Source organism: Symphalangus syndactylus, chromosome 4 (assembly GCF_028878055.3).
Source record: "Symphalangus syndactylus isolate Jambi chromosome 4, NHGRI_mSymSyn1-v2.1_pri, whole genome shotgun sequence".
In the NCBI taxonomy this organism is placed as follows: domain Eukaryota; kingdom Metazoa; phylum Chordata; class Mammalia; order Primates; family Hylobatidae; genus Symphalangus; species Symphalangus syndactylus.
The window spans coordinates 87,876,078-87,903,295 of NC_072426.2; the positions used below are offsets into that span (position 1 = coordinate 87,876,078).

Below are 27,218 nucleotides of genomic sequence, written 5' to 3' on the forward strand. Positions count from 1 at the left end.
TCCTTCTCCCCCTGGATCATCCCAGCAGGAGGCAAGAAAACATCATCACGAGCAAGCCCTGTTTCCAGGCTGCATAACCACACTCCCAGGGAACCCATCAGACAAAGTTATACTGTTGGGGTGCACAATGGAAAGCAAAACTGTCCCAGGAAGAAGGCAGTGGCTTCTGTGCTATGGCTACTCTCCCAGCACACAGATGAAGTCTGGCTTCACCCTACCCCAGTGTGTAACAGGGAATAAACACCAGTCCCCCTGCTGCACGGAGCTGGAGTGTAACTGAAAGGAGGTTGTGCTGAATAAATTGGTCCCTCCCTCAGGGGTACTCTGTTGGAGAGAAAGGCTGTGTGATGAGCATGGATTTGTCTGTTTAGATGTTTCTGGAGTCTCTGTTTGGCTAATCATTTTAATCAGAATTTATTTCACTTACTGCAATATCTGGGGGTGTTAATGCCTTCTCCTAAATCCCTTCAACAAACAAAGATTTTTTTAATTACTAACAACTTACAAACTGGAAACATGAGTGGAGGTTGTAGGTCTTTATTTATTCTTTATTCTCAGTACTCACAAAGCCACACATCTGGATGAGAATTTCTGGAAAAATTCCATCAGCTATCTTCATGTTTCCAAATATTGTGGCTTTGGCATTGGGTAGATGACATAATAGAATTAAAAAGCATTTCATCTCACCTCCGTGCTGTGTAGGCATTAGCATGTGCTGTACAGGCACCTGTGCCTTTCCTAGGCTACAGCAGTGTGCGTGCAGTGAGGACAAGTAAACCACTTGTTTTTGTACACTAGCAAAGGCCCTATACTATCTCCTTGGTGTAGAGTTAGGTCTGAGACCGTGGAAAGGGGTGGGGTAGGTGGATGAAAACCCATGAAGAAAAGCTGACGTTAAAAAGGAGAGATGTTCACTGTGCTGATCAGACCGAGCTACCTTGGGCTTCTGCGGGTAACTATTTTCTCCTTACTAATTTGGGAAGAATTCATCTTACTTTATTTCTATACTGCTATCTTTAATTACCTCTGCTACTGAAAACATATCTATATTTCCTGAGATGTGTTTATATTTCTTTACCCAATAAAATAAAAAAAAATGAAAGAGTAGTTATGGACTCCTCTGGGTAAGATGAGGAAATAACTTGTATTGTCTGAGAAAAAACATCGACTGACCTGAAAAATGGCTGGGCATTGCCTTTCCCATGAGTCTTCTTTTAGCTCCCTACCTGTTTCAAATTGCAGAAGCTTCTCCTGGCACCTGGCCCTTGGTTAGTGATAAATCTTAGTTTACCATTTTCATCCTTGTGTGAGCTGTGATAGATTTTTTTTGGAGGAAAGTTGGCTGACGTATGGATTGTTGCCAGACACTACCTTAAACTTGAACATCCGAAATATAAAACTTACCTTGTTCCTCTGCATAAAACATTTCCACACTTCCTGACGACCCCAGAATAATGTCCTGCTCCTTTAGCTCCCAGGAGGCCCTTAGAGACTAGGCTACCTTCCTTCATCACCCTCGCTTCCTCCCATCTTCCTCTCACCTGACAGTAACAGCAAATGACTCACAGTTTCTTCCTTGCACCAGCCCCTTCTCCCCTCTGTTGGCATCTGCTCATGCAGGTGTCTCTGCCTCCCACTCTCTTTGACTTCACTATTCCTTTCACCCTTCAACATTTACTCAGGTTCTGCCTCCTCCTCCAGGAAGCTGTTCCTGACCACCTCTCCCACTGGCTGGGGCAGCTCCTCTTGTGGTAGTCTGGGTTTCCCTCTCCTTTACCAGATCCCAAATTACATGCACCACAATATGGATCATTTATGCGTCTCCAAGTAGACCATGAGCTCTTCAAGGCTGCACCTGCCCCACCTCCCCACCACCTCCCTCAGCACACCTATAGCACAGAACCTGGCAGGTAATGAGTGCTCTGAAAATGTTTGTTATCATCTGTAAAAAGAAAGATGTCAATGTTGGCTTGCTCAAAAAGGAAGGCATATGAGTTTAATGGAGCAAGGGCAAAACTAGAAAAAGGCAATGGCTTGGATTTGCAGAAAAGTGTTGCTTTCAGAGGCTGTAATCTGAGTTATTATTTGCGGAGCATCTCATGCTATATCACATTGCACCTGTGAGAGTATTGTGGACGCAGTTTTGTGGATGATGGACCAGAGACCCAGAGGTTAAGGAACTTGCTGAGCTTCTGTAGCATGGCAGGCAGAGCCAGGACGCAAGTCATTGTGCTACCAGCCTGTTGCATTTGAGATCTGTGCAGTTATGCCAGGTGGGGTGGACATTCTGAGTGGCCCCAGGTCTGCTCTATCTTCCCAGGACAGTGAGCCCATTTCCCTGCTATCCCAGTGAGCTCTCTCAGCACAGGCTGGATATGGGTTGTCTGTACCTGTGTGTGCCTATTGTGAAGCGAGGGGATTCTCCAATTGAGTCTGTTCCTAAGCAGTTATTCTTGATGGAATTTTAAAATCGGCCAAAGCAATGAAAAACATTCACACAAGTTACCTCAGTAATGGAAGCAGATAAGCTGAGGGTTGCACACCCAGAGGCCACCTTTTTTCAAACTCGTCTGCAATGTGTCAGCTTGGGGTCAGGGTGAGGTGCAGAATTGGCCCCTGGGGATACATGTCACAGATGGATGCCTTTTCAGTGGCTTGCAGGGAGGGAGATGTGCATGCAGTGGTTCTCTTCCCAGATGCTTCCCTCTTTATTGGTTTCTCTCCATTAGCCCGAGAGCTCCTCCAGGGTAAGAGCAAGATGGGATTAATCCTGTTACTCTGTGTATCAGCTGGGCCTAGTTCAGTGCCTGGAATAGTCAATGAATGTTTGTTGAAAGACTACTTAATACACAGATGAGTGGGTGGATGTAGGCATATGTGCAGGGATGGATGGGGGGCCAGGAAGCAGTGTCTGGGTCATATCACAGAGATGCTTTCTTGTGGGCTTTCCTGAAGGTTCTGAGAAGGCTGATGGATAGTCCCCAGTGTCCACTGTGGAGAGAAAGGAGCTTGGCACCTTGCAGGATTCCCTTCACCAGCTCCTGTTCCAGACACTAATGGCAGGCAGGATGGATGTCAGGAAAAGGCATCTGGTGCCTGTGTCCATCCCAGCCTGGTCAGGGCAGCATTTAAGACAATTATCTTAATTTACACCAGGAAGAAATAGCCTCCCTATGGAAGGTTTGATTCTGGAAAGACACTCTGGTAGAGATGGGGCTGGGTAAGGGGTATGGACAACACAGTCTAACTCTGCTCCCATCAGGGGTGCATGCTTTGATTTCCACAACTGGCACAGACACTCCCAGTGCCCCAATGGCTTCTTCCAAGCCTGGATGGCTGTTACTCCTCTGGTTAGCCCAGCTCAGAGGAATTTAATTCTAGAAACCCTTCCAAGCTCTGAGGAGGAATAACAGGCCAATGGGGAGGTAAGCATGAGATGCAGGAAGCATAAATTATCGGTTTTCCGTTCCACATCACTTCTGAGAGATGATTTCTTGAACTCCAAAGAGCTGGCACAACCACAGCAACTCCCTACCCAGGCTCCCGGCTTTCCTTCTGCAAGCTCATTACCCTCTACAGGCACCATATCACGACCCACAATGACCCAGGAGTTTCCTCTTCGGCATCCCTGTCTTCCCATGGTCAAGAGTGAGTGGCCCCCCTCCCCTCACGCATGCACCACTCACTTGGGGCTTTCTGGGTCTTCTGCACCAGGAATGATTTTTATCTACACATCACACCCCAGCTGAGGCATAGAGGAGTGTTCTGGCTAACAGGAAATGAAGACACTGGCTGGACTAGCTTGGCTTATAACTTCCCGGACATCTTTTCCACTGAAAACAAGGTTCAGCGTGGTCTTACTGATGAAGCTTCTTGGCCGTTCAGGATGTCGGAGAGGGAGGCACTCTTTTATTTTTTGTTTGTTTATTTATTTAGAGATGGAGTCTCACTCTGTCGCCCAGGCTAGAGTGGAGTGGTGCGATCTCGGCTCACTGCCAGCTCCGCCTCCCAGGTTCATGCCATTCTCCCGCCTCAGCCTCCTGAGTAGCTGGAACTACAGGCACCCACCACCACATTGTGTCAATTTTTTGTATTTTTAGTATAGATGGGGTTTCACCGTGTTAGCCAGGATGGTCTCGATCTCCTGACCTCATGATCCACCCACCTCGGCCTCCCAAAGTGCTGGGATTACAGGCGTGAGCCACTGCGCCCGGCCGGGAAGCACTCTTGACTGCAGCCCTCCCAGGGCGAGGCTCTGTGGTCTGGAGCAGCTCCATCCCCTAGTCCCCAGCCCCTGAAAGCTGGGGCCTGCTTATAATTCTGCTCATATCACCTCTGAACCCCCTTGGCAACTGTCATGTCATTGTGTCTGCAGTGGCAGGTTTGCGGCAAACCTGGCCCAAGTGAGCAGAGCCCCCTCCTGCCAGCAGCTCTCATTAGGGAGCCTGAAGTACATAAACATCTTCACGCCCTGCCCTTCCCTGGCCCATCCTCAGTCCTCCCAACCTAACCTTCCCCAGCAGTCTGCATACACTCCCCCTTCCCACAGCTTCTCCAGGAAATTGTTGGGTCTAATCAGGCTGGAGACTAGGGGCCTGTGGAGCAGATTGGAGTTTCTGACTGTGGTAGGACTTGCTGGACACTGGGCAGGGGGTGAGTGGAGGCAGAATGGCAAGCCCGTGAGAAAGGAGCCTCTCTTTCCTCCCAACTCCTGATCACGCATGCTGCCTGCCAGCAGAGAGGGCACTTGGACAGTAATTAATACCTACATAGGGGTGGCACATTTCATTGTTGGTTTTGTTTTGATTGGAGTGAGGCTATCTGCCTTCTTAGGATGCCTGTGTCCTTGGGTGACATCATCTGAGCAAGTTGCCTCCCTAGACGCTCATCACAGAGCACATTTTAATTCAGCTGTAGCGTGTGTGACAGTATCTGAGGCACCGTCGCTGGCAGTAGGCTTCTTTACCTTTATTGAAGCTGTTAGCTCCTTTAGGCAGGAGCCCCACGTGGGAACATTTGCCTCAATCTATTGACCAGTGAAATATACATTCTAAATTAAAACGTAGGGTATGTTTTATAATTGGGAATCCGAGAGGTGGCAAGTGGTTAGTTTCTTGCCAAGCAATATGTGAAGGTCCCACTTGGGGATGGCGAGGAACACACAGAATGGTGATTTGAACTCCTCAGTGGGGGGAAGTTTTCTCTCTCCCTGCTCGTCTTTCAGCTTTCATCCTGGTGTATCTTTTCAGATCTTTTTAGAGCTCCATTCTCTCTTCTCCTGACTTCACATAGCCCATTGTAAACATGGGGAAGTAACATGGTGCCATGCAAATATGTTTGCATGGATTTCAGCATCAACCACACCTGGGTCACGTCTTGCCTTTGCCACTGAGGAGCCATGTGACCTTGGCCAAGTCACTGTCCCATTCCGAGCCTCAGTTTCCTTATCTGTAAATGGCGACATTTTCTCATACTCCACAAGTTTGCTGAGGAACGTTAGTGAAATAGTGAATGGAAAGTGTCTAACACAGAGCCGGGCACAAAACAGTGTTCCAAAAATCGTAGTTCTAATCCCCTCTCCTTTTCTCCCTGCTTAAGTCTGACTCCTTGGAAGCAGAGCCTGGCATTGCACAAGTGATTTATCCAGGGAGAGCTCTCTGGTAAAATCCTTAAGGATGTGGAGGTAGCAGGATGGGGCAGGGGAGGAAGCTTGGCACAGTGGATTCTCAGCTGAGTTCAGACCTTGGCCTGATCTTAAGGGGAGCTCTGACATAGGAATGGCACCATAGAGTCATCGTGGCTTGAGGCTAAAGGGCTGGAGTTTTGTGCCCCATAATGCTCACTCACTGACTTTGGGCCACCCCAGTTGGGGGGCATAGCCTTCCAGGCCTTTCTGTGTGAGGCAGAGGCCTTTGCAGTTCCTCAGGGGCCTGTGCCCTAGCCGCTGGGGATGGGCACACCCGGTGGTGGAGGGGATCTAGGTGGGGAACCACAGCACCTGTCACCTTCCCCTTGCCTATTTTAAAACCTTTTATCCCAAGAGTTTAAAAAAAATCAGCTGTTAAGTATAAGCATGCTCAAGAAAGTTTTAACTACATTCCCAAATACCTGATGCCTCCCAGTTTGTAGATTCTCTGGCTTTTTGGGGTGAGGTCTGTGAAACACTCTTTACTCACGCAGTCCCTTGGTGCGCAATATCCTGGACTAGCCACAGGGCAAGCCTGACCTGCCTCGTAACTCAAAAGTGGTGGAGATGCAGGCTGCTGCTGTCTCAGGATCAGTTCCAAATTGAGAAGCTCCCCAGCTTTAATTGGCCAACCCTCCAGTGTGCATGCAGAGTGCGGAGGCTCTGTACTGCTGGAGCCGCCTCTAATCAGCATTTGCTAAGGTTTATTAACACCTTATCAGTACTTGGGATGGCTCAGTGTATACTCCCTTGTCAGTGGCATTATCTCACTCTACGAAATCTGAAAACATTAGATGGCGAAGCCATCCTGCATGCCTCATTAGTTGTTCAAAGTGTGCATGGTTTGAGGACCATTGGGGGGATTCCATCAGCTCTACGCGCTATTAAGGAAGGGTGAGTTTGATAGGTGAGTCCTATCTGGAGGCTTTGTAGCTCCAAGGGCTTCATGACAGGTGTGACAGTGGCTCACGGAAAGCCCCAGGCCCCACCAGCACCTATGGGATGCTTGTGCCGGGGCAGCCCCTACCAAGCATTCTGGGCTGTGGCTCTTGGTGTTTGCCATCTAAGCCCATTGCCACTCTGCAGTGACATCTAGGCACATTTCCTTAAAGGGGAGGAGGTGGCCTGATGACAGGAAAGAGCACACAGAGCCTCCCAACTTAGGCAATGGCTTGAATTTGCAGAAGAGTGTTGCTTTCAGAGGCTGTTACCTGAGTTACCATTTGCTGAGCATATCACACTGTATCACATCACACCTGCAAGAGTATTGTGGACCCAAGTTTTGCAGATGATGGACAAGAGACTCAGAGGTTAAGGAACTTGCTGAGCTTCCATAGCGTGGGCAGAGGCAGGATACAAACTTGGGTTTGACCTCCCTCAGCTCTGCTACTCATAAGCTGCGTGAACTTGGGTACTTGGGTGCATTCTTCAGTCTCCTCATCTGGAAAATGGGGATGAGTGTCCTCTCTTAGGGCTAAAAATTGTAATAACCCTGGCACACAGCCCACTGGAAAGTTCTAGACACATATTAGCTGCTCAACTGTCAGTAACAGTTTTTATTATCACTCCTGAATTTCAACTCCCAGCTTGGGTTTGAGCTTGTGGGATGTGTGCAGTCCCTCTTGGCAGGTCCTTGGGTGAGAGCCACCGTGGAGCAACATCCCTGAATTCCTCTCTCTGGGAAGGGGCTGCCGGGCTGGGGGATGTGATAAATAACTTTTCTTCCGAATCGAGTCTTACATTTCAGTCAACTCAGCCTCCTGCTATGTGTGGGCAATTGCACCATCTTAATACTGCTCTTCTCCCTCTTTAATCTGTCTTTTCAGAATGTTCTGTCAATTAGAAAATGCTTGTCAGCTAAGTGACTACTCAGGAAAACAACCTACATGGCTTCTCCAGCACTTGAAAAATTTAAAATAATGTCAGAGGATTAACTCGCAGGGAAAGGCATTGTTAGGAAGGAGGGCTGTTATTCAGAACTGCCTCCCAGTCTGTACAGTTTCATTAATAACACCTTTCACTCTGTAGTCCCTCACATCTAGAAGGATCTTGAGTGATTAACAGATGCTTTGAATAGGAATTACTTCATCTTCTGCTGAAATATCGCTTCTCCTTGGAGCTGCAAGCATTTGATTCTCACCATCCTTGTCATGCCAGACATAGGAGGGCTGAGGCTGCCTCGTGGTCACTCTTGCTGCTCCAAATTAGGGGGGGTATAAATAATCACCAAGTGAATTAGTTTAATTCTGCAGAAGTTCCTGAATCCTGACTAAGGGCCTGGCTTTGTGCTAGGTGCTAGGAGGCAGGAATCAGAAATAGCTCCTGCCCCAAAAGATCCCACTGGCTAGGAAATAGACAGGTAAAGAGCACCTGGCCACAGGGCAGGGGAGTGCATGCAACAGAAGTTTAATGCATGTGGCTGGGAGCTGGCCCAGGACTCAGCTGTGCTGGGGCCAAGGCTGGAAGGATGGGGGTACGAGGTAGAGAAGGCTGGCAGAGGGCACAGATTGGCCTTGCTGCTTGGGCCAGAGTCCACAGGGCTACAGCAGAAGTTCTCAGAGGGGCACGTATCGTAATCCCCTGGAGGGCTTGCTATAGCACAGACTGCTGGGCTCTAGCCCTGGAGTTTCTCACTCAGTAGGTCTAGGACAGACCTGGGAATTTGCATTTCTAGCACATTTCCAGGCGATGCTGACGCTGCTGGTCCAGGAGCACACTTGGAGAACCACTGTGCCAGAGGATTGCCAGAGGGTTGCAATCTCAGATAGATGTCTATGGAGGCCAGTGAGGGAGGCCGGGTGGTGGCCCTAGTGGGGTGCTCAGCTAACTGGGAAGCATGCACCCCATGCAAAGAGAACAGCTGCTCCTGAGCCACAGCCTGTGGCTGCTACATGGTAATGTGGGATGAGTGTTACTAGATATTCTGCTCAGTCTGGAAAGAATGGGAATCTCAATTTTTAATATAAAATGTTATTTTTACAATGCCACATGGGTCTGAGGAAATGCATTTGCAGGCTTCATGTGGCCAGTGAGTTTTCAGTTTGTCTTCTTTCTTTTAAAGAATGAATAGGAATTTTCCAGGCAGCTGGGGAGGGAAAGGACTTTTATGCAAAGGAATCCACAGGTGCAAATGCCCAGAATAAGATGCTCTGAGTGGGAAAGTATGAGGCTTTCTGATTGGCTGGAGCATCGTGGTTGCTGGGTACTGGGGAGGGGAAAGGAGGAGTTGTCGGAGAGGTGAGAGGTAGCAGGGAAGGGCCCATGGAGCTTGGAGAAGGTTTAGATTTGATCTCTGACTGCAGCGTGGCCAGCTTTGCCCACCAACCTTGGTTCCTCTGTGTCCTGGGATAGAGGAAACATTTGATACCCATTGCAGCTGGCCCAGCACACTGAGGCAGGCACTGTGCCCTCAGGGAGCCATGCGGAGTTCTGATGCCTAGCGCCTCTGATAACTTGCATCCCTTCCAGGCCAGCTTCTGTGAGGAGGCGGTGCCTCCCTTCGGGGAGGGACCTCTTATCCCTGTCTCCCCAGAAGAGGAACCAGGAGGCCTTTTTTCATTACAGATGTTGTGCTCAGCATCTTGTCCTGAGAGGGTCTTTGGATCAGACAGACTCAGGCTGGGTCTCACATGTACTTTGGGCAAGTTGCTAGAACTTTCTCAATCTCTGTTCCTCAGCTATAAAATGGGAAAAATGTTTGTGAACATTGATAAAATTATTTTTAATGTAAGTAGGCCAATAGATTGTTTTTCTAAGCTATGTGCTTTTTAGGAGGTTATACGTTATCATGGCAGAGAAAACATAAATATATAAACAGCCATAAAGGAAAAAACCAAACAATTTAAAGTTACCCAAGTTCCCAGTACCTTGAAATAAACATCATTAATATCTTTGTATCTCTTCTTCTAGATCAGGGGTTGACACGCTCTTTTTTAAAGGGCCAGGTAGTAAATAGTGTTGGTTTGTAGCATATATGGTCTCTGCTGCAACTCTTCATCTCTATCCTTAGGCCTGACAGTAGCTACAGACAGTTCATGAACAAATGCATGTGGATGTGCTTTAATAAAACTTTATTTATAAAAACAGGCCCCTGAGTTGAGTTTGTTGACTCTCTTTCTAGACTTTCTACAAAGTTCCATGTATCCTTTATTTTATAAATATGGAAGTATTCCTACTTTTTCTTCTTTGGTCTGACTTTTCACATCACAGTATATCACGGAAGTCTTCCATATCAATATATATTCACTTACATTTTTATTTCTAAAAGCTGCAAAGTATATCTTACAATAGCAGATTGGTTAAGCACATTATGGTTCTATTCATAATTTATATAAGCATCTGGTACTGTTGGATGCTTTTCCAATTCATTTTTACTGAAACACGATGCTGAGGATAAGATGTATCTTACACTGTTGCACACTTGCCCAGTTTTGAAATAACCTTTTTGGAGTCTGGGCACTGTAGTTATTGGAGAAGTGCAGGTTGCTCTCTCTGGACCCTCTCAGGTTCCCATTCTGGCATTTCCCATCAGTGCATGTTCTCCATTGTCCAGTTCACCATGAGCTCCTTTATGCTTCCCAGCGGCTGGCGTATGTTTCTCTAGCGCCTGTGGGTTTTCCACTATTACTTTGTCAATTTTATGTACATCGTGTGTACTCACCATTTCCACCTGAGCACGAGCATATGGGCTTCAGGCTTTATTTCCTCCATGCTTTTGACAAGTGTGTTCCAGGGCAGTTGCCTCAGTTGTCCTGCCTCTGATAAGAAGGAGTGGCACTGTTGCCCTCAATAGTGAACACACATGGGTGCCAGGCGGGGTGGAGGTGGAGGCTCCATCCTGTCTCTCTTCCTGGGCTGGGGCTTGTGACAGCTTCCTGAACGGACACCTGTACTCATCCCAGGGTGGGTCCCTCCCAAGTTCTGGGTAGGACCCACCACGCTGAAGACCTTGGAGATGCTCAGGCAAGGGGAGAGGGGTCCTGTTGATCTGTCCCGAGTGAGTGATAGTGAGGGAAAGCTTTGGGCCCCAGTGAGAGGCTGCTGTTAGCCCTGGGCATGTGGTCAGCCATGGCCACAGGACCCACAACAGACCTGCCTGTGCCAGACGGGTGCTGGGCATGGGGTTCACACAGATGTGGAAGCCATGGTCTCCCCTTTCAAGGAGCTTATGGTCTGGAAGGGGAGGTGAGAACGCATGACTGGTGGGATATGAGCGAGGCTGGTGACTGGCATAGTGGCGATGGCTCTGGGAGCTCATAATCATGGTGGGGACTCTACCAGGTACTTTGTATTCATACACAGACTCCCCATGACAGTGCAACAAGGCAGGCATTTGTCTAGGGCAGGCTTCTTCTAAGCAGACCTTGAAATGAGGGTTCTGGTACAAGTCTTTCCTAAGAAGGTGCTCGCGAAGGAGCCTGGGAAGGGTGGGGAAAGCAGGACAGGGAAGGGCCGGAAGCAGGGGTGGAAGCGAAGCTGAGTGGGACCTCCAGAGAAGACCCCTAGGTGTCAGACTGAGCTCCAGGTGCTCTGGGGGGTGAGTCACACCCTGGAATGTCCCTGAGGCAAAGGGAGCTGGGCCGTCATACCCTCACCCTCATCTTAAGTGTGTGTGTGTGTGTGTGTGTGTGTGTGTGTGTGTATCAGATGCTCAGGCCCTTCCAGGCCTCTCTGCCTGCGGGCAACATGGCTCCAGGAGCCAGAAGGCCATTCTCTGAATAAGAGCCCCAGGTAGGTGCCGGGGGTAAGATGCAAAGCACAACAAAGTTTCGCCCTCATTTAACCAGAATGTTGCTATCCCCATTGCACAGATGGAGAAGCGAAGGCATAGAACAGATGGTGGGCTCATCTGCAGACTGTGGGAAAGCCAGGATTGTCGCTCAGCCTGTTGGGTGCTTTCTCTGATGTCCATAGGGGTGTCCAAGGGAGAGAATATAGTCATGGGCTCTTAGTTTCTATTTCTGGTTGGGCCAGTAAAGCTGCTTCCTCATCTCTTTTCTGTTTATCACTAGAGAAAGAAATTAAAAACTCCTGCTTCAGGCTGCTAAAAGCCCAAAGCAAAACCAAACAGAACAACAACAAAATAAGGAGGGTTGAACAGGCTCGTGACATAGAGAGGTGAGCATCTGGCCTTTGGGGAATGGGAGCACTCAAGACTGCAGGAGGAGTCTTGGTGAAGCCTGAGCATGCAGGGATGGCCCTCGGAGCACTGGCAGGAGGGACAGAAGCGGGCTGGGTCTGAGGGAGGCAGGTGAGTCCTGCATGATGGGGACCTCCAGAGGAGTCTAGGGGAGCAGCAGCCATCTGGAATCACAGTGCCAGGCTTTGCTTCACCTTGCTGAGTGGAGAGGGGTCTTGACTGCATCTCACTGGCTCTTCTTTGAGGAATATGAACCTGGCAGTGGTGAGCAGGACAGATTGGAGAGGGCGAGCCAGATGGCAGGGCTGCCATTTTGAAGCTGATGTCTACTGGGAGGTGGCTGCTTTCGCAATGGAAAGGGAGTCCTGGACAGACAGGATCCTGTCTGGATCCCTTCCTGGGAAGGGGCCAGGGAAGAGGGAAGAGTCAGAGGCCAGGCCAAGGTTTGTGGGATTTTTTGCAGTGCCCTGCAGAGGTGGAACTATAATGGGAGCTGGGACTTGTTATTTGGTTCTCTTGAGCTGCCTTTGGCAATTCAAGTGGTGGAGCTGCTCGGAGCTGCTGGAAGGTAATTGGATTGGAGGGTCCTGAGCTCTGCAGAGAAAGAGGCCAGTGCTGCAGATGTGAGTGGAAAGTGAAGCCTGTAGAGTACCCCCAGGAGGTGGGGGTGGGAGAAGGATAGTGGAGGCACCAGGAAGGGCCAGTGCCATGGGGGCCAAGGTGAGAGAGGCCACCAGAAGGATGGTGCAGGCAACTGGGGAGGCATAGGGAGTCCTGCGGGGTGGAGGCTGCTCTGCCTTCTCTTTGGAAAGGGGTGCATTGTAGAGTCAACTGATCTGCTAGTGCCTGTCAGCTCTGTTGGGAGGTGGATACCCAGAGGCATTGACATCTGTCAAGGAGGGAGGTACCTGTGGACAGGGGACCAGTCTATGGAGAGTACAAGGCATCCAAGGAGCTTGCTGGCCATGGTGCAGTAGCTGTGGCCTGGAGGCTGGAGTCTTGAGCCTGGACTAGGTGCCATGTCCTCTGGAGGGACTGAGTGAGACACAGCCTGAGGTTCTGTTCCCCACAAACTCAGGAGCACTGTTCATGTGCTGAAACCAGTCCAGGCCAGCGCCCTGCTGTGGTGGGGCATCTGATGCCTGGGGACACCTGACATGGTTAAGTGACCCGGGATTTAGAGCAGGGCAGATGGGGCTATAATCCTGGCTGTGACTTTTGTGCCTGTGCCCCTGAGCTGCTCAGCCTCCAAGGCCTCCCTGGATGTGATCCCTCACCAATATACTGGGGATATGCTTCCTCCAAAGTCTGGGTGCCCACATTGGGTGCTCTGGCTGGTAGGTTCAGATCTATCTTGTGGGTAGAATTGGGCAAGCTTCCCACTTCGCCCCTGTAGCTAGTTCCCATAAATGCTGGAATACAGAACATCTCCTAATAGAAAGTGCTTTATGCATTTTCCCAGTGGGGAAATCCTATATTTAGGGGAGGGGGTCAACTTGTAGTTGAACATAAAAACTCTTAGGGAAGCAGATGAAAGAGTTTATGTCTATTTGTAGCATTTGATTTATTAATTTAGTTACACATACATATTTAAATTCCCATGCCATGTAAAATAGTATTTAATTTAGAAATCTGCCTTTCTTCCCCTTCTGGCAGTTATGGAGCAATTTTATTCAAAGCCTTCCCAAGCCCCATGATTGCCAGAGCCACTGTGCGTAGCATTGAACACAGTTTTCCAGGGCACAGAATCTCCACGTCCATCATAGTTGTTTGAAACCCAACACTTTGTGGCTTTGTGTAAAATGCTGTCACTGGAGAATTTATCACAAGCTACCTATACTTGTTTGCATAATATTAGGAGAGTGTTTTTTTTCATTTTTTTCTTTAGGTACATATCTATGATCTTCATAGTATAACTACTTCTGATATTGCTTTTTAAAGTGATTTGTAAAAGACTTGTTTAGAACAACATCCCTAGCTTGTAATTCTAAGGTCAGACCCAGGAATAATTATTAAATAGGGCTTAAATATCTTTGCCTTCTCTTTTAACGATTCCATCAAGCAAACTTTTATGAGCATCCAAAACTAGTATTGATTGAGGTCATTTCAGGCTAATGTCTTTTCTCCAAATGGTACTTTATTGGTTAAAATAAAGTAAATGAGAGAACTGCCCTTTAACAGGAGAGTTTGTCAGGAATTTGAATATAAGTTCACTCACTCTTCTTATTGAAGGATGATTTTGGAAAAAAATTACCTTTGCCTTTTGCTTGGTCACAGAGAGTAGCAGTGGCTCCACAGGTAATTGTTGTTACATTGAATGAATGCACAAAGCTAAGGATTTCATAAATACCTGTGTATGGCAGAATACCTGGCACGTAGTAGGTGCGAACTGAAGACAGTTCTTTTCTCTTCCTGAGCCCCACTGTATCTTTACCATCTTTGCATTTAAGGAATGACCTGCAGGTTACTTTTGCCTACCCTCTCTCACTCATGATGTTATCAGGCCCCTGACAAGCAAGACCCCTTGATATCCACTCACACAGTGAGACTCAGGACGCTTGTGGACCAGCCGCACCTGCTCCCTTTGCCTGCCTTGTCTGAGACCACATGGGTCCTCATCCTCCATGGGTCCGCTTTGTCATGACTTATTCAAGGGCTTTGCACGTGCTGCTTCCTCTGCTGGAATGCTTTTCCCCTGCCTCCTCCTCCTGATGAGCTCATATCCATCTCTGGTGACTTCCTCTGGTCCCTAGATGAGATCAGTCATCCCTGCTCAAACTCCATCTGCTACCCAGTGTTACGTCCTCATAGGGCCCAGTACCTGTTCTTCCTAGAGTTTATCCAGCTGCAGTTTAGCAGGCATTTGGGTGATTATTTGATTAATGCATGTGTCCTCCCCTAAATTATAAGCTCCTCAAGGGCCAGGACCTGGTGTCCCTTCACAGCTGTGATCCCCATGCTGAGCACAGTGCCAGACACACAGCAGGTGCTCAAGAAAATATTCGCTGCGTGTTTGGCGGAGTTCATGGTGCCTGCAGATTAAGAAGTTTAATGGAAGATGAAGGGTGGCATCTTAACATCCTGACCTGCTTCTTGGGTCTTGAATCCCTTCCCGCAGGTCTCTGGCAGATGTCAGTTTCTGTCATTTTGCACAGATCTGATGGTCTCAGGAAATGAAAGTGCATGGATGCCCAGAACTTTGAGCTGTGGTCATTGTCTCTATACAACGTGCCACTTCTTTCTCTGGAGAGAATGAGTTGGACCTTTTAGTTTAATCAGCCAGTTTTGGTATTTCTGGGACTCAGGAGTGTGGGCTGAAAGTTATCTTAAAAGATCACTGTACTGGAGAAGCTGAAGTTGTGGGCTAATGGGGAACCAGTTGTAAAGAACATGGAGAGGTTGGACTTGATAGCTCTCATGTCAGCATGCCTGGAACCTGGGGCCAGAACCATCCAAACCAACCAGAAGGTCACACAGAAATGGGCTGAGTTCTACCTTGCTTCTACCCTGACCTGTTGTGCACACAGGTGTTCCATCCGGCCTCTTGCTTTCTATCTTCCTTTCCCTAGGAGGGCTGGGGGAGGAAGGGGGTCCCAGGGGTCTCATTTATGCATTCCAGCTTCCTCCCTTCCTCTCTCCCTTCCTTTCTCCCTTTCTTCCCCACTTCCCTATCAGATTTTCCTGGTTTTACTTCCCCAAAGCTGATTTCTACTCAAGTTTTGATCCCAAGATCTGCTTCTGGGGACACTGAACCTATGACACAATGGATCCTCCATTTCCCAAGGCAAAACTCCTAGTTAGAATTCCACGAACATTTCTGGAGTGCACACCACATGCCTGGCATAGTGTTAGATAATCAACACACATGCATAAGCCAAAGCAGGCACGGCTTCTACTCTCCTGGGGTTTACTGACTTGTGGGAAAGACAGACATTAACTAAACAGTTCCATGGCCAGGAGAATAAAGCCAAGATGCATTAGATTGTGGAGAAAGAAAGAGATGTGGTTCTGAGAGGGAGTAACTCTGAGGAAGTGGCCCCAAACTGGAGGGTCAGGGGAGACTTCCCTGAGGCAGTGGTCCTTGAGATGAGACCTGAGAGTGGGAAAACTGAACCAAGGCTCTGTGCTGAGGGATGTTAGTCAAGGAACTGAAGGAAATTGGGATGTTGGGAACCCAGCAAGGGAGGGCTACAGTGAACACTCAAGGGCCAATGGAGTAGGCAAAGGTTGAGACTGCAGGGTGTCGTCAAAGGTTATCATCTTTATTTAAGAACAGAGAAGAGCCATGGCTTGGTTGATGCAGTGTAGCTGCACTAAGCAGGATGGGGATACAGGCCATGTCTGGCCATTGCAGAAGAAGGTCATCCCAGACGCTGGGGAACTGGCACATCTGGGAGGTTGCTATGTGATACCACAGAAGGCAGAGTTCTCATCCACCTCATTCCTGACCTGAATCCTAGGTGACTCCTAGGAGAGAAGTGACTGCAGGAGTGATCTCCTTGAAGGCCCAAATATCCTGTTCTCTGAAAGGTTTCTTTAATGCTCCTTCTACTCTGTCTCTCTCTCCAAGCCAGGATTAGTTACGCTCTCTGTGGGTTCACAACCCTGTAGAAACCTCTGTAGAGTCCTCTCCACTCACTGGAGGGTCCTCGAGGGCCAGGACCATGTCTTGTTAGTTGGAGTGCAGCCTGAGCCCCAGGGACAGCAGCCCTTTATGGATGTGCTGAAGGAACTTCATCTTCTCTAAGAGTTCTACCACAGCCTGAAGCCAGGCGAGGGGCAGTGCTCCAGCTCTGCGGGAAGCACAAGGCATCTTCTGATGCTTCGTGGCATCTCAAATGAGGCTCTATCTTTGCTCCGCAGATGGGCCCGAGGCCCTAGGGGCTCCTGATTGCTATGTGGTTTGCGAGCCCTTGGAAGGGCCTGCCAGGCTGCCATATGTATGGGCAACAGCCAAATAGCCTCCTTAAGCTACAGTCTCTGCTACAAGATCCACCACGTGGCTTTGCAGAGGCTGTGCGTGTGACCTGGGGGCTCTGTCTGCTGCATGCAGGGAGCTGCTGCCTCAATGATGCTGGTGGGCGGAAGCAACTTCATTTCCTTGGCTGTAAAGGAGACACTCAGGTCCTACCATCTGTCTGTGCTATGTTAACTCTGTGGCTCGGCAGTCTGATTTGTGGGGAAGGGTTTGGGAATGGGGACAGGTGGGAGTAGGAATTCATAAGCAGATCCTAAGAGTTCTGGCTTCTGGAACTCAAGATTGGCACCCTTGGGACACTGGTTGGAAATGAGATGAGAATTCTTGAAGGACAATTCTTCCTTGTTCTTATTACACCTGGAAAAGCAGATCAGCCTGGTTTGGACAAATGAGCACTTCCTTGGGAGATCTTTGTTGCAGCATTTCCTTTGCCTTTCTATACAGTCTGACCTTGGCCAATTCATTTGAATCATCTGGTCTTCAGCATCATCATCTATAGAACCAGGAGGTTGGAGTTAATGCCCTCCAAGTCTGTTTCCAGCCTTGGAATTCCATGTGCCTAGAACATTTAGGATTCCAGGACACCTCAAGGCAGGAGGCAGCCCCAAGGGTGTGGCCGAAAAATTTGAAGGGGAATGGAGTCCACCTGCTCTGGTCACAGCCCTGAGGCTGGGCAGGAAGCTGTGAACTCCTTATTAAGCTTTGGAATCTAACTTTGTCACCTACCAGCTGTGAGACCTTGTCTGCTTAGTGTGCCATAACAGAATACCATAGCCTGGGTGGCTTAAACAACAGAAATTTGTTTTTCTCACATTTTTGGAGGCTGGGAAGTTCGATATCAGGGTATTAGCACTGTTGGTTTCTGGCAAGGGCTCTTTTTCTGGCTTGTAGACAGCTGCCTCTTTTCTGTGTCTTCACATGAGAGAGAGAGAGAGAGAGAGAAAGAGAGAGAGAATGAGAGCACAAGCTCTCTGGTTCTGGAGTTTCTTCTCCTTCTCCTTCTCCTTCTCCTTCTCCTTCTTGTTGTGAGATAGTCTCACTCTGTTGCCCAGGCTGGAGTGCAGTGGCACAATCTTGGCTCACTGCAACCTCCACCTCCTGGGTTCAAGCAATTCTCCTGTCTCAGCCTCCTGAGTAGCTGGGATTACAGGCATGCACCATCATGTCTGGCTAATTTTTGTATTTTTAGTAGAGACAGGGTTTCACCATGTTGGTCAGGCTGGTCTCAAACTCCTGACGTCAAGCGGTCCACCTGCCTTAGCCTCCCAAAGTGCTAGGATTATAGGGATCTCTTCTTAGAAGAGCACTAATCCCATCATGAAGTCCCTACCCTCATGACCTCATCTAATGCTAATTATCTCTCAGAGGCTACGTCTCCAAATACCATCACACTTCGTGGTTAAGGATTCAACATATGAATTCTGGGTGTCGGGACACAAACATTCAATCCATAACAGAAAAGTTTTTTTCTCAACTTGAGTTTAGCAGCAATAATGGTACTCACCTGTATCCAGTTATTTATTGCCATAATAATGCAGTGTAACTCTCCCCAAACTTGCAGTTTAAGGCAACAACCACGTTTTATTTCTCGTGATACTACAGGTCAGCTGGATAGGTTTGCTTTCCTGGATCAGGCTTGGCTTATCTTGGGTGAGGTCACTAATGTCTGTGGTCAGCTCAAGTTTTGGCTGGTTGAGGGTGGCCTTGGCTCATGTGGCTTTTCTCCACGTGATCTTCCATCCCCTGCAGGCTAGCCCAGGCTCATTCTCATGGAAATGGCAAGATTCCCAGAGAGTGAGTGGAAATGGGCAAGAGCTCTTGAGATCTAGGCTTAGAAGTGGCACGTCACTTCCGCCTCATTCTATTGGCCAAAGAAAGTCACAATATCTGCCCAAAGTCAAGGGAGGAAATGTAGACCCCACCCCCTAATGGGAGAAGCTGCAAAGTCACATGGCCAAGAGCAGGGATACAGAGAGGACTGGGAAGTGGGACCATTTTTACAGTGAGTCTTCTACACCACCTCATATCCTTGCTGTGAAGCTTAAATAAGATTGTGTTCTTATAGTGCTTGATAGTGAAAACACATTAAGAGATAGCTACTATTATGTTATTATTACACTTAAGAGTTTGCAGAGCTAGACACAGGGTCAGCCACTTTATGCAGCCAGGGGCCAAAATGAGAAGTCCCTCTGGCCTGAGCCTTTGCAGGGCACACTGCTCTCTCCTTCACACTCACAGGGAGGAAAACTGTGGATAAGTGAGGGGCCCTCACCCAGAAGGGGGTTGGCAGGACACTGCTTTTGATCTTCTTTTAGAGTTAGGGGAAGATCAGCTTAAATTTGTTGCCTAAATCCAGCAACAAGTCATCTTCGATGAGAGAAGAGGGTCAGCATATTCTCAAAGACCAACCACATCAGCTGGAGGGGGCTTGACTCCCTTCCAGGTATTTCTTTTGTCTCTGATGCCCACTCTGGTTTCACCTTGCCTGCTGGGTGCTACCCACCCCAACCCCCAGCCCCAACTCGAGTAGACAGAAAAGCCTGCTGTCTGCCTCCCTGTGAGTCCTGTGGTATCACACTCTGGGCCTTCAGAGTTGCTCTTTTGCCTGCCTGGGATGATGACACTTCTGGCTTACTATCTGAGTTCTGAGAAGCATTTTCAGGGGGTCATGAGAGTTAAGTGGCTTTTTGGAGCCTGGACTAGGCATAAGGACAGAACTTCATGGCATAGTATTTGTGTTTTTTTTCCATCTACAGACTCCTTTATTAAGGTTCCATTTTAGGCAGAAGACCTATTTACAAAACATGGGAAAGTGGAATTACTCTGGCTGTGTGTGTAAGAGAGCTTGCGTATGTATGTAAACATGTGTGTGCATGTGTGTACATGTGTGTGAGCATGTGCTTGTGCACACATATGAGCATGTGTGTGCCCGTGCGTGTGTAAGTGTGTGTGTGTCTGTGTAGGGATGGGGGCCAGCATGTGGAGCACAGCCTCAAATCCTGCATCTTTCCCCTTTCCCTGTCTCTCTTGCCCTCAGCAGCCCTTGAGGAAAGCCTCTGAGGAAAGCTTTTGGATTTCACCATGGCACAGTTTTAAAAATATTGCAGTAAAGGCCAGATATGGTGGCTCATGCCTGTAATCCCACACTTTGGGAGGCTGAGGCATGCAGATCACCTGAGGTCAGGAGTTCGAGACCAGCCTGGCCAACATGGCGAAACCCCATCTCTACTGAAAATACAAAAAAAATTAGCCAGGCATGGTGGCACATGCCTATAGTCCCAGCTACTCAAGGAGGCTGAGGCAGGAGAATTGCTTGAACCAGGGAGGCAGAGGTTGCAGTGAGCCAAAATTGCGCCACTGCACTCTAGTCTGGGTGACAGAGGGAGACTCCATCTCAAAAAAAAAAAAATAAAATAAAAATGGAGCAAAGAATCGAGACAAGTAGATGTCCGTGAGAGTAGCTATCTCAGATATCAATCAACAAAGCTCAGTTTTTTCTTTTTTTCTTTTTAAATAACTTTTATTGTTTTTTATTACACAAGGAATGTATATTAATTGTAGAAAAATTAGAAAATATTAATGTGCAAAAAGAATAAAAGTCATCCATTACCCCATTCCCTGGGATAACTGCAGTGAACATGTTAGTGTATACCTTTGCAGTGGAGGGTAAACATCTTTTGGTATCATTAAATATGCTGCAGCATAAATTTGGTGCCTTGGCATTCCATTGTATGGGAGGCCATGACTTACTAAATTAATCACCTGTTTCTGAGCATTTGTGTGTGAGGTACAGCCTTGTACCTGTCTTTGAGCACATTCTTAGTGATTTTCTTTAAAAAGATTTCTAGATGTACAATTGCTGGGGACAAAGGGCATTCATTGCCTATTGAAATGTTTTGAATTATGAAATCTGCATATATGCACACATACATATTAGTTTTATATAATGTATATGAATAGTTCAAACATGTTGTGGTGTATATTTGTATGCCTTATTCCTTCACAATCCCAATTATCTGCCACTAGCACTTTGCTTTAGTTCCACGGAGTTTGACTCCCTTTCCCATTCTTCTTCTCTTTGTTCTTTATCTCTGTAGTACCAGAGTTTCTTTTATTTTCGTGTTCTCTGTGATCTGTTACATTAACATTTAGTTATCTCATTTTTAAAAAACATATGTATCTATCTGTCTATTCATTTAAGAAGCCGACAGCACCTGGTATTCCCAGGCAGTCTCCCATTCAAGTACTAACCGGGCCTAACTCTGCTTAGCTTCCAAGATTAGAGGGGACAAGGCATGTTCAGGGTGGTAGGGCCACAGGCATCATCTGTCTTTGAAGAAATAACTTTAACATATTTATTTAATTTTTGAAAAGGTTCAAAAATTAACAGTGTAAAAAGGTATTGGGTAAAAATTCTCCCAAGCTTCACTCTATTTCATCCCTCCCCACTCCCTCAGATAAACATATTATTAATTTTTTAGAGGGAGATTTTCTAGATTTTTAAAAGAATTATGAGCAGATAAGAGTATAAATTCACATTCCTTCACTTCTGTATGCAAATACAGGCATGCTATATATACTTTTTCTTCACATTGATTTTTTTATTCCATAACATGTCTTAAGAGGTATTTCCTTATTAGAAAGGCTTGCCTATTTTTCTCAGCTGCACAGTAGTTTATTGTATAGACGTGCCATAACCTACTTAACCAGCTTCCTAATGATAACATTTAGATTCCACCCATTCTTGTGCTGCATAGAATAATCTTGCAATTAGGTCAGTTTGCATTTTTGCAAGTGTATCTATAAAGACAAATACATAAAAATGGAATTGCAGGGTGAAAGGATTTTTGCATTTGTAATTTTGGTAGATAGTGCAAAATTCTCTTCCAGAAGGGTTGTGCCAATTTATATTCCCACCAGCAGTGTATAAACGTGCCTGTTTTTCCATAGTTTTGTCAACAGAATGTGTTATCAAACTTTTGGATTTTTGCCAATCTGATGGATAAAAATAGTATGAGAGCACAGTTTTAATTTGCATTTCTCTTTTGAACAAGATTAAGCATCTTATCACATGCTCAGGAGTTATTTGTATTTCATTTTCTGTGAGACATGTGTTCATGTACTTTGCCTATTTTTCTACTGATTTTTGGGAAATCTTTATAGCAGGGATTTTATACCTTGATTTTTGGCATGTGTTGAAAATATTGAACCAGTTCATTGATTTTTTTTTGCCTTTTCCCTTCATGAAACATGTTTTGATTTATATATGGTAAAATCATTGGTTCCTTTTTCTTTTATGACTTCTGAATTTTAGTTCATAGGAAAACATTCCCTAGTACAAGGTTATAAAATATTTCCCTCATTTTTCTTACAAGTATTTTTATGGTTCCATTTTAAACATTTAAATCTGAGGTCCTGTTGAAGGTTTTTTTTTTTTTTTGGTGTATAGTTATCTAAATCCCGTTTATTGAAAGGTTATCTTTTCTTTATTGATTTTCATTGTTATTTTGTAGTATACTAAAATCTTGTGTATATGTGAGTCTATTTCTAGAAATGGTATTCTGTTTCATTGATCTTTCTGAGGTCTTTCACATGTCTGTACCACACTGTTTTAATTATTGTAGCTTTATTTTATATATTTTTAAATATAAATATATATATATATACATTTTTTTTTTGAGACAGAGTTTCACTCTGGTTGCCCAGGCTGGAGTGCAGTGGCACGATCTCGGCTCACTGCAACCTCTGCCCCCTGGGTTCAAGTGATTCTCCGGCCTCAGCCTCCCAATAATATATTTTAATACTTGGTATGATTAGGTCTCTATGCACCTCCAGCTATTCCTTTTTTTTTTTTTAACTTTTTTTCCTGGTCCTTGTGATTGTTTGTTTTTCCTTTAGAGTTTTAAAATCAGCTCATCTAGTGCCCAAAACACAGCCTATTGACATTCCATTGCAATTGCTTTACATTTATGTTATTACAGTTTAGGGAAAACCAATCTTTATGATACTGAGTTCTACCCAAGAACTTGGTATATCTTTCCATGTTTTTCACTCCTTTGCACTTTTTTGCTGCTATTTAAGAGACTGACTTCATATAGATTTATGCAGTCGAGGTCAGCTTATTCCTAGGTATTTTATCTTGCTATCTGGGTTTGTAAATTTTTCCCCTTCTTCTAAATCTTCAAATTCATCATTGTTTGACTATGAGAATTACTGACCTTTTAATATTGATTTTGTACTGCACTCTTGTTAAATTTTCTGTTTTTTGCTTACCAGAAGTGGATCAGCATTTCTTCATGTTTTTTTCAGAGTTCTTATACAAGTTCAGCCATGGGTACACATTTAAAAACTTATCCACACATTATTAAATAAATAAATGTTTAAAATGTGTAAAATTATTTATTAATTTAATACTAAACACTACGTATATACACACACATACTTCTTACAAATACTTTTGAGCATTGTCAATTCCAAATAGGTTTTGCCAATAGAGAAATTGTGTGCCTCCTTTTAAAATGCTTAAGTGGCTAAATATTAGAAACACAGACATTTCTTATAAAGTGTTACTGACGCCATATCTCCTTGGTCACCCCTCTTAAGTGTATTGACTTGATTTTCCAGTGATCCCTGTGAGCCATCTGTGGAATCATGCCTGGCTGAGTCTGGTAGGAACACACCTGGGTTTGTGTGTGTGCATGGATCCCATCATTTCTCCTTTGCCTGCCACACATTTTGACAAAGGTGGATGAGCAGAAAATCAGATTGGGCTCTCTGGTGGGTGTTTAACATATACACACATGTGTCCCTGTGAACGGAGGAGAGTCTCACCTTTGCAAACCAACTGTGGAAGGGGCAACGTAGACATTCTATTAAAGAAACACTGACAATAGCTTGCTGGGCTTAAATGATGACAAAAAGAAGAAGAAGAGGTGAGTTGCAGGCGGAGCCCAAATATGTCTCCAAGAGGAGGTTATGTATTTCTCAAAGGCTTGGACAAGTAAGAGTCATGGATGAATCTGGTCCCAGAGGTAGTCAAAGCCAAGCAATGCAGCCATACACACCAACAGGCCTGGTGCCCTGGAAAATTCATGTCATCTAGAGTCACCTTGATTCTGGCAGGGTCCCCATTGCTGGGTAATGGCTGGATTTTCTCAGTGCCAGTGAGAAGCAGCCTTTGCCTTATCCAGGGATTAAGCACGTTTCTTCCTGGTGTGGCATAGCCGGACTTGCTTTCTAGTTCAGTCCCCCAATCTCACAGTCAGGCCAGGCTTTTCCTGGGCCATATAGTAGCCCCATCTCCACCAGTTCTTCTTATTCAGGAAATAATATCTTTAAGAGGAAATTTTATGGGTCAAAAATATCTACACTGCTGGAAGGTTGGGGCAAGTCTAACAAGATAAAATTTGTTACGGATCAATACAATGTGTAAGAGATCCTCCCACACCATCCCACTCATCTAATCAAAATATGTTGGTGGGAGTAGAGGGGGATGAGGCTGTGGCTGCCACTTAAGAGGCTGCTGGGGGCCTGGTCAATTGCTCAGACACTCAGCATCATGTGATGGTGACAGGCTTGGGCCTGTTGTCAATACATGAGTTCACTTCTCAGCTCTGCCGTTTACTGGCTAATGACTTCAGTACCGAGTTGCTTAACTTCCCTGAGCCTCCTCTCCTCATCTGTGAAACAGGGCTACTGGTAGCTCCAGGCTCATGGAATGACAGAGAGCAAGACAACATAGGTAGGAACTTGGCACAAGGCTTGATGCATAGAAGGGCTCTTTCTGGTTTCAGTTCTTGCACTCATTCCGGGAGACAGGTGAATTACCATTTCCATTTTGTAGAGAAGGGACTGAGCTTCAGAAAGGGGAAGGAACCAAAGAGCCAAGGTCTGTAGGGCCTTTGAGCTTGCGAACCTCCCAGCATGTCCTCCAGTGTCCCATAATGTTATTATTATTACATGTTGACACTATAAATAAGGTAAATCTTCAGTGGGATGTGTCCTGAATAAAAGGTGAATGTGGCTTTAAGCCATGTGGATCTACCATTTTCAGCTTCCGCCCCTTCACATGGTATTTCCAAACACAAGCACTCACCCAGAACCCTGGCTCCAGAGGGGAGAGGCTTTTAGCATCAGCTAGGAGTGTTGCCATGAGCCTCATGTGCTGCGGCTTCAGCCCAGGCCCGTAGCCTAGATCTCCTTTTCCTTGAAATGGTTTTATTCCCAAATCTTTTGGCATGCCTCTGCTCCTGGGCCTGGAAGAGGCACTCTGGCCTCCCCTGACAAGTGCCTGTAACCTAGAATATTAAATTGCAGGAATTGGAGTTTTGGTGCCTCTTCTCTTAGAGGCCTCTGTAAGGTTTTGAAGGCTCCAAAGGAAGTGATTACGTAAATAGACTCACAATCCCAAGGCAGTGGCTGCCTCTCTGCCCTACTTTTACCTAAGATGGGCACTCAAGTGATCCTCTAGAGGTCAAAGAAGTCAATGTCTTCTATTCTCTATTAAAAATAGTATAGTACTCTGCTTCATATGCCTATGAACTTGAAACAAATGCAAATTAGAGCCCCTTCCTGGTGATCTCTGATCCTGGAACCTCAAAATACTTTGACTTCTTCACTGGGCATCTGGAATTTGCTTCCCAAAGTGAGGAAAATGAACACATGTTCATTTGTGTGCAAGGATGGTGAACTTGAGGTCAGGGCCAGGAGAGCAAAAAGCAGAAGCCGACAAAGGGAATGCAGTCACCGCATTGCCACATCGAGTGTTTCCAGTGAGGACAAAACAACCGTTATTTTCCTCCTGGGAAGTTTCAGTCGGCCAGAGAACAAAAATCCAAATGCCTTCATCAGCAGAGTTTACGCCTAAGTTCTTGCTAGCCTCTGAGAACAGGAGCTCAATATTACAGCGAGCTCCCTAGTTTGTGGTTTTGTGGTTGTTTCTATCTAATTAGACACGTAATTTCATTTCCCAGTCTTGATTAAAAGTCATTTTTTCCCCCTAGAAACCACGTCTCTGAGTGCTTCTGCTGCACCATGGAAGGCACTGAGGTGGCTCCTCCGAGATTACCCCAAAAATCATCTCCAGCATCATTGCTGGGTTCCAATTAACCCAGAGCTTCTTTGATCTCCTCAGTCCTTAATGTTTACTTCATAACAATTTGAAGGCAAGGAGAGGGCAGGGTTAGGAACTCTGTTTAGGCTAGGTAATGTAGCGGTGCTCCCCGCAAAAGTACTAATTAACCATGAAATTGTACACACCATCCTATTAGCAACAAGTCCCTTAACATCCCCATTCACTGGAAATAATTGCATCATTTCTCAGGGCTGCCTCTATGTCCCAGGAAAAAGCCAACTCTATTAATCACCTAAAGCAGAATAAGTGATTTTCAGCTTATGTTTTAATAATGTGTGCCCAGCTCCAGTCTGTGTAAGCAGGGGTTGGCTCTGCTCCACACTCGTGGATTACAGTTCTGCCTGTTGCCAGACTACCTTCTCCCACCAGGGCCCAGGTAGCTAAGGAGGCTGAGTCATTTAGATGAGTATGTTTCCTGCCGGGGGGCTGTCTTTGATGATGAACTCAAGTTTGGTATTTTCAGTCATTGAAGGTGAGACTTCAGTGAGCTTAACGAAGATTAATTAGTTTTGAGAATGAGCAGCTAATTAGTTTCAAGGCAATCATTTGTTCTGATGCTCAGAGAACATGGTACTGAGCCATGGAGAAGTCCTGCAACCTCTGGTGGGGCCACTGCCTGACTAGAGAGAGCTGGGGGAGCGCATGTGGCCTTTTTGCTGCCCTGCAGACCTAGGTGGTATCCCCACTTGACTGCTTGCTAACCATTTGATCTCTCTGAATCTCTGTGTCTTTTTTTTTTTTGAAATGGGCTTAAAAATTTGTGGCATTATTGTTGGGATTCAAAGCACTTACAGATGTAAAGAGACTGCACATAAGTGATCAAAAGTTGTGAGTTTTATAGGGATAATTGTCCAGAGATGAGCAACTGGCATTTCCTTTTTTGATAGTTTCACTTGTCAAGATAACAATCCCTTCTTCCTCTGGTGGGATGGGGAGATGAATCCAGATGTCAAGGTGAATCTAGGGTTAACTGTTATATCCAGTCTTTATTAGACCAACTCATGGGGGGCAATAAACTTTGGGAGGAGAATGAAGAGAGAAATTTGTAATTGTCTACCTGATGTGATCATGCTGACTATTAACCTGGAACTCAGCCACAGGCCACTAAGATCTAGGTGAAATTGATATGTGACAGGCAAGCCCCAAGTGGGGCTTAGCTCATGAAGGTTCCTGGATTTGCCCAGGAAAGAATTCAAGGGCGAGCTGGTGGTAGGATAGAAGAAAACAGCTTTATGGAAGCAGCAGTGTTGCAGCTCTGGTGGTGATGCAGCTCCGTGACTGC

General features: G+C 46.2%; 1 protein-coding gene and 1 pseudogene across 4 annotated transcripts in view; one reads left to right on the forward strand and one right to left on the reverse strand.

The window, feature by feature from the left end:
• GRID1 (glutamate ionotropic receptor delta type subunit 1) overlaps positions 1-27,218 on the forward strand; it is a 782,044-nt gene that overhangs the window by 295,833 nt on the left and 458,993 nt on the right. The gene's annotated exons all lie outside the window — the stretch shown is intronic.
• Positions 21,006-21,124, reverse strand: LOC129481359 (uncharacterized; annotated as a pseudogene).